Here is a 15,181-nt window from a genome sequence, read left to right as displayed (position 1 = left end):
CTCCAGCGTCTGTAGTTAAGGCAGTCTCAGGTCTGCAGCAGCAGCCACAGCTGTTTTGGAGATTTGAAAGGAGGAGCCAGGAATTCCCCATCACAGCCTGGATGCCAACTTCTACATAGCCCTGGGCAAGTCATTTAACTCCTCTGACTCAATTTCCCCATCTGCTAAATGGGGATAATAGCAGAGGAGCATTGTAAGGATTAATTAATTAGCTAATGTTTGTAAAGTGCTTTGAAGATCAAAAGCACAAAGTACTATTGTTGTTATCAAGGGTGTTGAATTAACTTTCCTCATTTTGGCACACAAACCCCAGCACTTGGTCTGTTGCCTCAGGGCATGTGCTAGCATTAAGAACATGATGTTGATCATCTAGTCATAAGCAGAGCTATCAGAGCACTCTTGGAGGTGTTGGTAGTCACTAAAGCCCAAGCTCCCCAGATATGCCATGCCACCAGGCAGCAGTTGGAGACTGATCTCTCCAGGTCTTCAGTGGGTCAGGGTAAGCATCAGCAAGTGCTTCTCACTGCTTCTTCTGCTCACATAAACATGTCCCTAAGGAGTCAGGACTTTTCTCACGGCCCATCAGGTTTTCTGGGTTTTCCAGTCTTTCTTTCCACACCTCTCTGATTCTTCTTTGAGCCTATTCCTAAGTGTCCACATCATGCATCACCAGGTTCATTGACCATCGTGGCCCACAGGCTGCCCAGCTCAGACTGAGGTTCCCACAGACTCTCCATTGCTGGACCTGTGCACCTGATAGTGCAGGATCTGGCCCCTGGTACTGGGGATCAGCCATCTGAGATGCGGGTGTTTAATGATTCCCAACAAAAGTGCACTGTCAGAGTAGCTGAACTGCAAGAGCTCTTCCTCCTGAAGAGGAAAAGAAATAGTATTTCTTAGTCTTTGAGAAGCTTGGTCTTTTGCTGTAAATTTTACAGAGGCCCCAGACTAGATTAAGAGATTGTGATAATTACACAAACTGAACAGAAGGCAAATGTTGGTTGATAACTGAGAATTATTGTCAAAATGCCATTTTAACTTGTTCATCAACAGAACAAGCTAAATTATTATTAACAGCTGAGGACTCTGAACTCCACAAATCATCCATTTACTAGAAAACAACTATTTAAATAACTGACATTTTAATATCACCTTTTATTACTGCTGAAGAAATCATTCACAGCAAAACCCAATAGTCAACCTTCCCTAGTCACTATAAAGACAGCAATTATAAAGTGCAACACAAAAGATTTTTCTTAGATGTCACTTGGCAAAAATGTGCACTATTACTGATAATGCAATGATGTGGAAAACTTCTACCTGTGGCCTTGCCTGCATTTGGTCTCTAATGGACTAGGTTTTGCTCCTTTTCCAAAACTTTACTGAGGGACTGCTATGTTGGTTCTCAGTATAAGTGAAAAACGTGGGATTTCTAGAAGAGATAAAGGTGCTGAGTTCATCAAAGCTTCAATTCAGTTCATAATGTTCTTTATGCCCACTCAGTCTGGCACAAAATACATGGATTTGAATTATTGGGATCAGTTCTGCAATGCTGTAATACTAAACCATATGAATTGATAGCTTTGCACCTTTTAATGTTTGTAAAGAGTATATCATAAAAATAAGAGGTTGAAAGACTGTTATTAGATCAAATTGCAACAAGATTGTATGTTGATAGAGAACTGTGATAAATGTTTTACCTTTAACTTTGGGTTTTACTGACTCATGAAAATTTTGCTCAATCTGTCTGCTAAACACAGACCGAAGTCACTTAAAAATATTATTTTCTCCGTTTGGCAAATGCTGTGAAATATCTGTTTAGGGAGGGAGTAGTTTTTGAGTACAGCTTTTGGTACTTACTTCCTGGACACTCTCACATGTAAGTTAAGAGCACTTAGAGGAAAGTTACCTCAGCTCAGCAACCTGATAGGTACTTCTCCAGGTTCATAAGGGTAGTTGTGCACTTTGTTCTCTAAATAAGTGGTTCTGAAACAAAATACATGGCTCCTAGGAATGCCCATATGCATTTCTTGGAGGAAGTGTTTGATACAGGGCATCTAACAGGATTGTAGTAGGAAACACTGCTCCACAAAATCTGCCATAAAAGTGATATCCACTGAAGCAGTACTACAGAAACATGGGACAAGGACTGTGACATCATAGAATGGGTTTGGGTTGGAAGGGACATTGAAGATACCTCTAAAGCCACATATCAACTGGTTAACTGTGATTTCAGCATGTGCAGGGTTTTACCTGAACCATCTGCACAAGTATAATATTCATCTATAGCAAATAACAAAAGATAAATTCAGGCAGGTGGTAAGATTTGGATTTTTTGCCCTTTCCCTTGCAGAAGAATTAACATGATTCATTTTATCTTGTAGCTTCCTATGTAAACCCACAGCAGGCTGTGTGTGTAAAGACACCGGTCAAGGCATCTGTACATTGCTCAGGCTCACTAAAGGTACAGACAGTCTGTGGCCTGAAGAGTTCAGCATGACACAGAGTCATAAAAAACCAAGGTAAGGGTTTCTGTCAAGATGGAGCCAAACTGTGGGAGGATGTGTTTCAGTCTGAACAGGGGATATGAGCAGGGATTGTGGGCATGTAGCAGATGTGCACCTAAGAGAGGGATGACTGTGTTGTATTAATATTAAATATTTGTTTGCACTGTGCTAGGACCAGAAAGCTGTATCTGGTTATCAGCCCCTGGTGCTGAGTTCTGTCTGAACACAAAGGTAGGCAGCCCCTGTCCCAAAGATTATGCTGTCTGATTATAGTCAATATTTCTGCTGTCCCTGAGGTTTCATGATTTCAGAGTTCAGGCCCCTAAAACCTGGAGATTGGCACAAAAATAATGAAATTGAAAAAAATAATAATACTGCAACTGGGTTTATTTTTATTTGCCTTCTGGTATCTAAGTCTTTGCAATTCACTTGAGTCATGTTTTCTCCACAGCCCTAACGAATAAAAATGTAGGTCTTGCCTACATGGGATTATTTTTTTGTCATAATCTAACATGTAAATTTAAAAAGATATTGTTAGCTCGGTATAACTATTTCTTCCAGCTGGTCACTCACAGTGGGACCTAGATTATGTAGCTTAGGCAAAGTTATAATTTAGCTCATCTCCAAAAAGTAGCCCAAACACTACCTTGCAAGGCAGTCACTGTCCCAGGATAGTTATACCACTGCAATTTTGTATATACTGGCATGAAATACTGCTGCGGGGATCTTTTGACGAAACAAGGTGCTACTTAAACACCCCAAAAACCTTACATGTCATGGAAAACACATGCCTCCAAGAACTGAATTCTAAATGTTGAAGCAAAAGGTTTGATGCAAGCCTCAGGAGGGAAAGAAATCTCAGATGTTGGCAGAGCCACTGCTGAAGGCAGAAAATGAGTAGGAAGGAGGACAACGTGAACTGCGATTAAATCCAGCTAGGACAGAAGCCAAACTGTTCTGGGTCACTCACACTTAGCCTATTTATAATTTTAGTACAATACAGATCATGAACAATATTAAAATAAATAGCATGTGCCTTAATGACCTCCTCTTCTTGTCCCTGTCATGCAAAGAATTCTCTAATTCTCTGCCTACTGACAACTTTGTGTTTAATTGCTTTTACATCCTTCTATGCACCCTACCCTTAACTACAACTCTGTTGAACATAGTGGTATACAAATTTAAATTTTTAGTCTTTCTTCTCAACTCTGTATCAATACATTTAATTCTGGTAATAGATAGAAATTAAATTGTTATCAGCTGGTAATACGAAATATTGATATGAGCTGACAAAGAATTTACAGCTGTACATTTCTTGTTGGGCTCTAAAACAGAAGAATTTCTAATTCATCATATTTACATTTTATATTCGGCTTTAAGACCAGGAATTTTATTTCCCTTTATGACACCCTGTTCTTCAGTTACAACTGTGCATAAAAGCTGGTTGTTTTTCTTTTTCATCCTTTTAATCCTGTGCCAGTATAACCCAATTTACTGCAGTGGAATGAACCTAGAGGCAGAGCCTGGAAAAGCAAGGGCAGTGTATCTCAGAGAGGAAGTCTAAAGTTCTGAGCATGACCAAGAGATCACTGAAGATTTGCTGCTATTAACAAAGGACTCACCTTTCCTTGTTGCCTTGTACCAGTTTAGCTCCACATGTGAATACCACACTCCCTTGTTTTTGTTAAGCTGTTGAGGACAGGGGTATTTTTATGAATTTGCTCACGTTATGTTCTTCTTTTCAGTGTGACTACAATGCTTTTCAGGAATTTAGCCTCCAATAACATTGATTCTAGCCCTGGGAAGGTAACATACCCCATAAGACTGACTAAAAGAGAGTAATGGTTTGCAGCAAACCCCAAGGTCATTTTCTAATAAGCTAGATACTGTTAGATACATGGGTAAACAATAGATATTTATAGTTACTTTTTCAGGTTGCTTATCTAAACCTCACTGAAATCTCCTGGAACCACCTTAATCAGGACAGAAATACTGCAAAAAGCTCTTTGATATTTCTTTTGATGTCAAATACAGCCAATGGAAGCTTGAGGTTTTTTGGAGATTGCATTCAGGCACGGGTCTTAGAGTAGCAGAATGTCAGAAGAAGATAGACTGAAGGCCAAAATCTTCAGGTGTCCTCACCTTGTAGCCAAAGTTTGTTCTATATGTTGCTGCATATGAGAATTTGTCCCTTCAGTCATCTGCCTGTATTATTTCTTCTTCCTGCTTTTATGTGGTTTGTTGTTTTAGTGGTGTTGGGGTTTTTTTTGGGGGGGAGTGGTTTGTTTGATTGCTGTTTTGTTTGTTAGTTGTTCTTGCTGTTGTTTGTTTATTTGGGGGTTAGTGTTTTTTTATTTATACTTGTTTTACTGATGGGTAAATTTGCTTCTTACAAATATTGCTAAATAAAGCAATGTTTACATGAGAAGAATATTTGGAATGATGTATAAAGAATCGATCCTCATGTTCAGAAGTATGCTGAAAAATGTTAAAGCCCTTTGTGTAAAATTTCGGTACCTATTTCTTAGCTGTCGTCCAGAGATGACAGGTGAGCATGTGGATCCCAGCCAGCCCTTGTAAGTGACCTAACACTCTCTATCAATGCCTTCCCTGCAATACTACTCCCACATAGTGAGGATTTATTATACTTTATTAACACTTGTACCGATATGCCTCTAGCATACTTTACTGCTGGGAATGGACCAGAGCTGCACTTGGAAGCACTGTCAGCCTTTAACTCAAACTTGCTAAGAAAGGTAAAAAGCTAGACCTTAAGTACCTGTATTCTGAATCTTTTCCCATTTTTTTCTGGGAGTTAAGCTGCAGGATGGCTTAACTTTGCTCATAATTTCGCTGGGCATGTGAAGATGCAAAAAGCAATAGCATTCATTGTCCAATCATAAAAAATTTACTTTAGTTTAGTATTTTGATTTCACAAGAGCTCAACTGACATGACAGAATTTCACTATAATGGAAGCTTCAAATATTGCAACCTCTGTAAATAAAAAAAAAAAAAAAAGGCAAAATCCAAGCAAATTAAAAGAAATATTCAGTGAGGTTTGAATTTTTCAGTGTCTCAATAGAAAATGAAATGGTTTAAAAAGAATAAAAGAAACTTGAAAATGGACCCTGTCAAAAGCCATCAACTTGCATTGCATGAGAAGTGAGACTGGGTGCTCCTAGTGGGCTCCCCACATGAGAAGTTGAAGGATCTAATAATTTGATTTCTGCAAGAAAAGGTCTTCAATCACATTAGCTGGAACTGAAAGTGCTTGTAGCAATTCCTCTGGCAGCCTTGGAAGAATTCTAAAGCTCTGTTTGAAAAAATTAATAATAATTCCATCCTGCTTGGTTATGAAACTCAGAATTAGGATCCAATATTCCACGTTGTCCTGAGTTATCTAATTTACTGAGCTTTGAAATGCTTCATCTCCCTCACAGCAGTCTCATAAAGGATGTACCTATTCTTGAACAAGCACTGAGGCTCTCAAACTTGGCCTTTAAGTGTTTTAGTTCAGTTGGTTTTTTTTTCTCCAGATCAGTGAAACTCTGCTAACACATTATTTTTCTAGGCTCTCCATACACATACAGAAGAGAATTTCAGCTTGTATGCTTAAGACTAGGCAACCCTTCTTCCCTAACAGCATTAAACCCACAAGTCTCTACAAGAGGGTGTAACAAGACAGGAATGTGGAGATCATCCTCCCCATCCACCCCTGAATCTCAGGTGAGCCCATTTACCTGTAGGAGGAATAGCTACCCCTGCAAGACATAGTAAAGCTGGAATGCACACGCTGAGAGTGGCAGCAGGATGGACATCTTAGGCTCTGTACTGGACCCTGCATTCGAGGCTTGTAAATCCTCTTCACTGTTTTATGAAGGTTCTTTCCTGTTTAGTGCTGCAGAGATAAAGGAAATTAAATCAGCGTGTATGTTATCAAACAAATAAACAAAAAGGCCAGATTACATCTCCTCATGTATCAGAGTATGATTTCAGTGTCAGAACCTCTTATCTTTTATCTGAATTAATCATTCAGGAAGACAGAGGGGTCCTTAACTCAAATAGCCATCATTACACGCTTCAACCATTCTCATGCCTGCCTGCTTTGTGTACCTGAAGAGAACACTCTAACGCTAGATTGGTATCAAGATTTCCCGTAAGATCTGCAAACTTCTATGAAAAAACAGGGCAGGGGCTAAGGGACTTAATGAGAGACACTAAACTCATTCTGTGCTCAGAGAAGGGGAGTCTGAGAGGATGTGCACATTGCCAAATAATTCCACTTGCTATTCAAACACACAGAGAAAAAATGGGCTTAGTGCTTGGAGAAAGGGGCTGAAAAATTGGAAAGCAAAATTGAGCACAGGAAGAACAAAACACAGGCTAGTTTACTCATGACAATGATTTAAATCAGCTTTTAGAATAACGCTGGGGGGAAAGTAATCACAGGAAAAACTAGTGCAAAAAGACCTGTGCTGTAGAACAGAAAGAAGCAGTTGAATGCTACATGCAGCTCTCATTATCTGTGAGGGCTTTCTTATAGGTTTATGTAATTTATTGTGCTGTACGTGACCAGACACGAGTGAAAAGAAAGATTCAACAAAGGACAGTGCACAGTGGTTGACGGGTAGGAAGAAAGTCCGTCAGGACTGCACGGTGGCACAGCATCAGCTCTGTCTGTGCACTGAAATGCAAATGTGTGTCGTTGTTGTTGGCTACAGTGGCAGGGCTGAAATTGGAGGAAGCAGATGCTGTAATCTGATGATGATGTTGTTCTTGCTGAGTCTGAAGAATCACTTCAAGAGCTAGTAATGAGAGTCGCTGAAGCTAGTGTTGATTACAGACTACATCAGAATGTAAAAAGATAAAGGTGATGACACTTCTGAAATGGCGTATTGCAGCCACAATATAAAGAAAGAGGTTGAGCAGTGAAGGAAATTCAGTTTCTAACAGACACTGGATAAAAATGGAGAGTCCCAGCTCTTGGAGAAGGCATCTCATCGTATATTCGTGCATATGAACATTTGACTATTAAGGATCTCCAAAGGGGATGATGAACACAAGACCAAGTGAATCTCTGCATCTATTTGCTCTGCTCTAGGAAGGAGAATATTAATGCAGTAGAACAAAGCAGGTAGATTAGAAAAGCTGTGAGGATTTGTAATCTCAGGCTCCCTCCAAATACCATCAAAGTGGACTTCGGGTTAGGAATACTTTTAAATACTTTTAAAATATTTAACACTTTAAAATACTACAAAATGCTTTTAAAAGAATGTCTTCACAAGGGAGAAAAAAGGAGTAATGCAAGAAGGAAGCAAAGGGAAGGTCGGTCAGTGGTTTGAAATGGCTACACATTAGCTGATTTAAACTGAACAGGGGTCCCAAATGGAGGTTGAAGCTGCTTTTAAAAATGTTATTGGGCAAGTTTTACAACCAGAAAAACCCTCATCTCAGCGACACACAAATTTTTCAAACAGATCCAGCTATAACAAAAACATACTCTCAAGGATCAAATGGACAATCTGCTTAATAAACCCCTGTTTTTCCAGGGACCTAAAATACTGCTGATGTTCCTGATTCTTTTTTCCTGTGACACAGACAGGCACAGTTTTTGTCCATTGCCATAGGCAGGCAAGGTGGAGAGGGAAGAAGGGGGCCATATAAAGTAAAATAGTGAAACCTAACCAAGGGATTATGAGGAGCATCTGCTTTAAAGGAACTCTTGAAGAAGCAGTCAAAAGGCACACAAAGACCACAAGGCCACAAGCAGCCACTGGAGGAACTGAACATTTTGGCATTAGTATCATAGAATCATAGAATGGCTCAAAGATCATCTAGTTCCAAACCCCTGCCATGGGCAGGGACACTTTCCACTAGACCCCCATACAATTCTTTTAGTTTTTCCTTGTAGGAGAGGTGCTCCATCCCTCTTATCATCTTGGTGGCCCTCCTTTGACTCACTCCAACAGGTTCATGTCCTTCCTGTTCTGGGGACCCCAGAGCTGGGTGCAGCACTCCTAGTGGGATCTCATCAGAGTAGAGTAGAGGGCCAGAATCCCTTGACCTGCTGCCCGTGCTGCTTTGAATGCTGCCCAGGACATGGTTAGTATTGCTCCTGCAGTCCAACCTCATGGTGTCCACCCCTGGCCTTTTTTATTTTGTCACTTGGATTACCATTCCCAGCTAGGGTTGTATGTGGGTGCTATTTCCAGCAAGAGTCAGTTCTCCTCTTCTTTAGATGTGAAATATTGTCTCTGCACTGTAATATTTTATCATATCGCATATTGGCCAATAGCCATATAATTTCCAGTTCATAAGCACACCATCACCCATCAAACACAAGTGCTGAGGATGTAAAAGAGCTTTTGCAAAATTAAAGGGATTCCTAAGTCCTGGCATTACAAGTAACACCTGCTTTACATGACGACTCATGAAATGAAGGATTGTCCTTGATTGTCTACCTCAAGATGATTCAAAATGGTCACAAATGGTCTAATTTGTATTTTGCAACCAACTGAAACTGTAGAAACTCCAGAGCATGCATTCTAGAAGAGCTGACAGCCTAGTTTGTGTCCCTTTAAATGTCACTGCTGTGTCACATTACTTCTGACACAATATGTCATGTGTGGTGTGATTTCAGAAAGCAGGCAGCCTCTGAGCCAAGCACACAGCAGATGTTGAAGAGACCAGGTGGCCACAAGAAATGGGTAATTTTAGATCTCTCCAACTAGTTCAGCAGCCAGGCTTCTTCACTGTTTGTACATCTCCACTCCAAATCTGACAACAAAGACAGCAACTTTGATTTCCCAAAGAGCATCCTCAAACACATTTGATTGTCTCTTGATTTTTAGAGTATAGCCACTTGGGTTTATAGCAGAAGGATGGGTGAGAGACTAGCAGGAAGAATAGTACAGCACAAGTACCTCTTTACTAGCTATTTGTCAGGCAAATGCAGTCACAATCAACAACCTACTTCTGCTGTCCTGGTGAAGATGGTTTAGTTATCTCTGTGAACTTCCTACTCCTCATCCTCTGCAATACAAGTAATTTTGATATCGCCTTTTCTCACACCTTCTTGTAGATCACAGCTTCTTGTAGGGCTCAGGGCAACCTACTGCTGTTAAAGCTGAAGATCTGACCACTTCACTCCCACCACATCATCATAACATACTAATTTCCTGCCTAATGGTTATCCATACTAATTTCCTGCTTAATGGAGTTCAGCTCATGTAACTACAGCCACCCAAAAATCAGGTGTTTGCTCATAGCAAGCTCTCCATGCTCCCTCTGTAGTCCAGAGACAGAGACGTTCTTCTAAATTTTTTCCCCATCTATCTCATGTGCCTCTTTTAGGAGAATTAAAAAATATACACCTCTGCCCTCCATTGACTACAGAGGAGCCTGGATGATAAGCATAGATTTAAACCTTGATTTTCAGAAACATGATAGAGTAAATCCCACTGCACACCATCTTCCATAACATTAGTTTCCATGTTACACACCTTGTCAGTTTTACGTGCAGAAAAAGCCTCACCTGTAGCTCCTACTGGTGAGGGGTCATTGATGGTCACAGCCAAATAAGAACCAAGAATTTTGTATTTTAGGTAATGGCCTTTGGATACCTGTGCCAATTCCCTCACCAAATTTTCAGTGAGCAACTGTTCCCAGAGAATGTTTCCCTCGTTTCCTACTCAGTAAGTGTCTGTCAGAGCAGTAGGAAAGACTTCAGGAAGCTGATCAAGTTCTTGATTCTGCAATGCTCAATAAATCTGAGCTGTACATTATGTTGATTTAAGTATCTTCCAGTTGTCAAAGCCCCCTAGATTTTCAAGAAATAGATTGCACTGCACAAAGGTCTAGCTACATGCGTGCTAGCAAGAGCAGAGCACCTTTTCACCTATAAATTTAAGCAGATATAAGTTGTTCTTGTCCCTGCCCAACTCTATAGCTATAGAAATATCATTTTACTTTTTCTTGTATCCTGGAGTCAAAGAGTTCATTTTAGGTAATAAATCCTGCATAACGGTAACATAATCCAAGGAAGCAGTGACTGCAGTGATACAGAAAAGGTACTATTTTTCTCAGTCATGATTTAGGTCACAGCTTCATCAGATTGGTTATTGCTATAGCAACCACAGCTTTTGCTTTTGTACAGAGACTTCTAACAGTATTCCACAAGGTAAAAGAAACATTCTGAAACACAGGAGATAAACCAAAGACATAAAGGCATACAGTCCATCAAGGTAAAAAAAACCAAAAGCAATCTACTCTTTCCTTAAAGACTGAACTAACGCCTCATTGCGAAAGAGAAAGAATGAAAGTAATGAAAATAAATATAACAAGTGTTTCATGGACCCTGGTAGAAATGAAACCATGGTAAGGCTATTAGAGCTCAGAACACAAAGGACTCTTTCCTCTGGTACAGAAGGTCACAGATTTAGCTCCTGTGAAGGGAAAATCCAAGCGTACTTCATTTACTGAGCTACTACACTAGAATAAGCACCTTTAATTATTTTAGTCTCTCTCTCTCTCTCTGCTTTCCAGACAATGACAAAGCCTTGTGAAGGCAGGGTTTTTATTTATTACCTAGTCCTGTAGGACGCTTTATTTAACCAGCCTTGCCAACACAATGATTTCCTTTGGAAACTTTGTCCTTTACTACAAATTACGTCCTATTAATTTAAAGAAGCGGGGACAGAAATTAACTTTCTGCCCCTTTTGCCACAAACCTGCTTATAGGCCATTAAAAATATACCAATCCAACTTGTTAAATGTACTTTAAATCAGCTGGTTTAAATTGGCAAAGCCCTGCATGTAATGAAAAACTTTTTGAGTTGCCTTTTAGTTGGGCTAATGTATGAAAAATAAGAGAGGACCTAATAATGGCTAATGGTCAGCACTTACATAGCAGAGCACTTTTCATCTCCAGAGTGCTTTTCAATATTAACTAATTAAATTTAACCCATTCCTGCAAGGGGGATGTTATGAATGCTTTATTGATCAGGTAAATGAGGATAAAGGTCTGAATGTTTTAACCCCAAAGCCAGGTAAAATCAGTGACAACCAAGACACTGCATTGACTTACAAGATGTTCTCAGTATCTCAGGTTTATCCCTTTCTCAGGTGGCAACTAGTGATAGACCCCAATGGTTCTGCTGGGCACTTAATGGGACAGAATGGGACCATACAAGCTTGTTAAAAATTGCTACTGAGAGGTTTCGGTTTTCAGACAATGAGGTCCCAATCCAGCAAAGAAATCTGAGTACAGTCCTTGGTTAATATTTATCCTGAAAAGTCTGTGCTGAAGACTTAGCACTTGGCATAGTGCTGTCTGTGGTATACAACCCTAACAAAGGACAGAAAGCACATTGCCTCCCAATGGATATCAATGGGCGAGTCCTACTCTATAACTTTATACAAAAATGTACTTCTGCAAACACAGACTGAGGTTTGGGCTGAAATAACTGTTCCTCAGTATTCCATCTCATATAGCCCTACTTCATTCTTTTGGCCAGCTGACATTTGTTCAGATTTCATAATATTTACTTACTCATGTTTCCTTTTTTTACTGTATTTGCTGAACTATATAGCTTTCTTTTTATCTGTAGATACAACCATATGCATTGCTGAAAATTGGTAGATATTATAAATGCACCCACAGCTCTAAAATCTTCCAGCTCTTCCCTCAACAAGATAAAAATTAAAATAACTATATGAAAATTTTGGTAATAATTAATAGATATGGACCACATCAGGAAAGTGCTTGAATGCCTGTCCTGCTTTTCTTCAGTGTAAGAGTATAGATATGGGTTATGGCTACATCACAGTAAATAAAGCAAACTGGAGAGTGACTCTCATCCCCTCAGCTAACTCCTCCAGGTCCATCAATAAGGACTCCAAAGCCACACTGAACCCCAGCCATACCCAGACATCAAATAACAAGGTCAGTACCTGGCCTTCAGTGGTCATCTGCAGTTTACCCCTAAGGATGCAGCCTGTGTGCCGAAAAACCACCCAGCCCATGAGGTAACATTTCAAAATAATGGAAATTTTAACATGAGTTTAAACCTGACTGAATGCATTTCAGGCAATAAGCACTGTATGTTGCCAAAGTTGTTCTCAGGCTCCTTGGACAACAGCCTATGAGAGAAGACACACAGGACACCACATTTTTTGTTTGAAGAATCTCTATAAGACAACTGGCTTTCAAAATTCAACAGCACCTGGGAGAGGATGCCAGGATAGCTTGGCTCAGCAAGAGAAAATTATATGGAAAGTTTGAAATGCTGCACTGAAAGTTTCCTATCAGGGTGGAAATGAGGCCACAACCATTGGGGTAGTCCCACAAGTGCTTCTGAAACCAGCCTGCCCCTAATGACCTTGTATATCATTTGCCCTTCTCCTCCAGAGGCAAAGATCCGTGACTGTAAAGACATCCCTTATGAAGCCTTCATTGTTATGTGGTGCAGCTCTTTTACGCCTTTCACTTATGTTAGAGGCATTGGCATCAACCTGGGGTTTACCCCTGGTCTGAGAGTAGGTGGTTTGGGGGATTCAGGATAAGATACCCCAATGCAGATGCTCCCTTTCTTTCAGCTGAAATGGTTTGCCAGTCCGCTGCTCTGCGTTTGTCTTTCAGCTATCAACCTTTTTGGTGCAAGTATCTGATGTCTGGTTGTACCTATGGTGTGTTAGGTAGGATAGGGCTGTATAAATGCTGGACATTTGAAGGAGGAAAGGGGAACTGAGAAATTACAGGCTGAGCAATAGAGGTTTTTCCCTCTGCCTGTTAAAAAACATCTTCAAAGCTGACTTTAACAACTGAAATCAGAGGCGGATATGATTCAAAACTATTCTGGGCTTGTTAAACTATTTTTATAAATGCAAAAGCTTTTATTAGCTTAACATACTATTCCAATCCACACGAGTAAAATGAAGCGTGTCTTCGTAATTCTGTCAAGATTATGCACATTTCCCTCCTGACTCAAGACCACACTGATCATAATGGCGTTAATTGATATTCATGTGCATGCCATATTTACTTCTGCAGAGTTCCCGTGTAATTGAGCAATAGTTAATGGGCACTTAGGACTCTATTCACAAGAGATTACAAATGTGTGTGTATTGGGGAGCTTTTCCCTGTGGAGTTTCCATGTGTCTGGATAGGTGCATAATCAGTGCACCAGTCATCAGACAGAGCAGCTGACACTCGTGGCCCTGGTGAGGGCTGGAGCGAGACAAATTCTCAGGCCCTTCCCAATTTGGACTGGGGGGAGGGATGGGGACTGCGTCAGGGGGAGATGATTATGAGTCAGGGCTGCTCAGCAGAGACAGAGATGGCATCCACGAAGATTCAAGATGAATCGTGGCTCCAACCTTCAATAAACCAGAGCTGTCTCCTTTCTCCCCCTGGGCAAACAAATCTCTCCTTATTTTATCCTTAGGCAACCCTATAGCCTGTGTGCACCTTCCCCACCCTTCCATCACGGGGGCATGTGGCATCCCTCACATCAGCCAAACGACCCATTTCCCCCCATTTCCAGTCTTTAGACATAGCCAGGTGTTCACAGATGTCCTTCCCCGGAAAGCATCAGAATTATCAGAAGCACTGGGACCCTGCAGTGCTCCACTGTGTAACCTTTCAGATGTAGCAATAACACATTCAGGGAGCAGACTTCACTGAGTGGAACCCCAAAGCACTTTACAAATTACAGAGAGAGGAATCACGTTTACTCCCTCCTGATAAGCTGTCATTCCTGGTCTGCAACACAGCAGCTGCTTCACAGCCCACTGCAGCATCTACAGCAGCTCTGGACAGGCAGCAGAACTCAGTACATCATCAGTGACATGGCAGGAGAAAATAAACCAGGCATAGTGTGACTCCTTAGATTGGACAGTGGTTTTGGTGTGTGCATTAGGGCAAGGTTTCAAAGGAGAGTGAGTGTCACTGGGTGGTGACATCCCTGGGATTTTCGAGTTAATGGAATAAGGGAGAGGAATGAATAAACATGATTTTTTTTAACAACACTACCACATCAGTGCGTTTAGTGGAAAATAATATAATTTTTCATTTTCATTTTTTATCTTCTTTTCCTCTGCTAATAAGTAGAGTACAGAGCTCATTCTGCTCAGGCCACTGGGATTAATAATATAAAACCCTTGAGCTGGTAAGAGGGAAATTGTTATTTCATATTTTAAAGTTCATTTACAATTCTGGTTACAAATGCTACTGATTTTATTGTGTGCTTCTGGACTCTTTCTCTCTTGCAATGCTGCTCCTTAGGCTTAACACCATCACTCTGACCCTGAGACTTACTCTTTCCTTATGAAAGCCGAAAATTTAAAAACTAAAAGATAGAGAAAAAAAATAAAAATAAAAGCAAATCTGCAAAGTGAAGGAAGACAAGTTGGAAAGTCCACACCACTGGCTTGTGAAATGGACTTCAACAAAAGTCATACGAAATCCCATCACAGTGGCAGTTCTGGAAAAACACAGGGGAGTCTTTCAGGTCATAGTCCCTGTCATAATTTCATGAAGTTTAAAAGCTGACATGCTCCTGTAATGTTTTTCGCTTACAAAACACACCTGGGTCATTCCTTGTCAAAAGAAGTACAGTATTGCCCAAAAATATGAGTTGTGCTTGTCTGACAAGCTCCTTGTGCCTTGTCACTT

The sequence above is a fragment of the Manacus candei genome, unplaced genomic scaffold (genome assembly GCF_025592945.1).
Source record: "Manacus candei isolate 608988 ecotype Guabito, Panama unplaced genomic scaffold, ASM2559294v1 h1tg000089l, whole genome shotgun sequence".
Taxonomy (NCBI): domain Eukaryota; kingdom Metazoa; phylum Chordata; class Aves; order Passeriformes; family Pipridae; genus Manacus; species Manacus candei.
The sequence above is the reverse complement of the archived record's forward strand: the minus strand, read 5'-3'. Positions refer to the sequence as shown.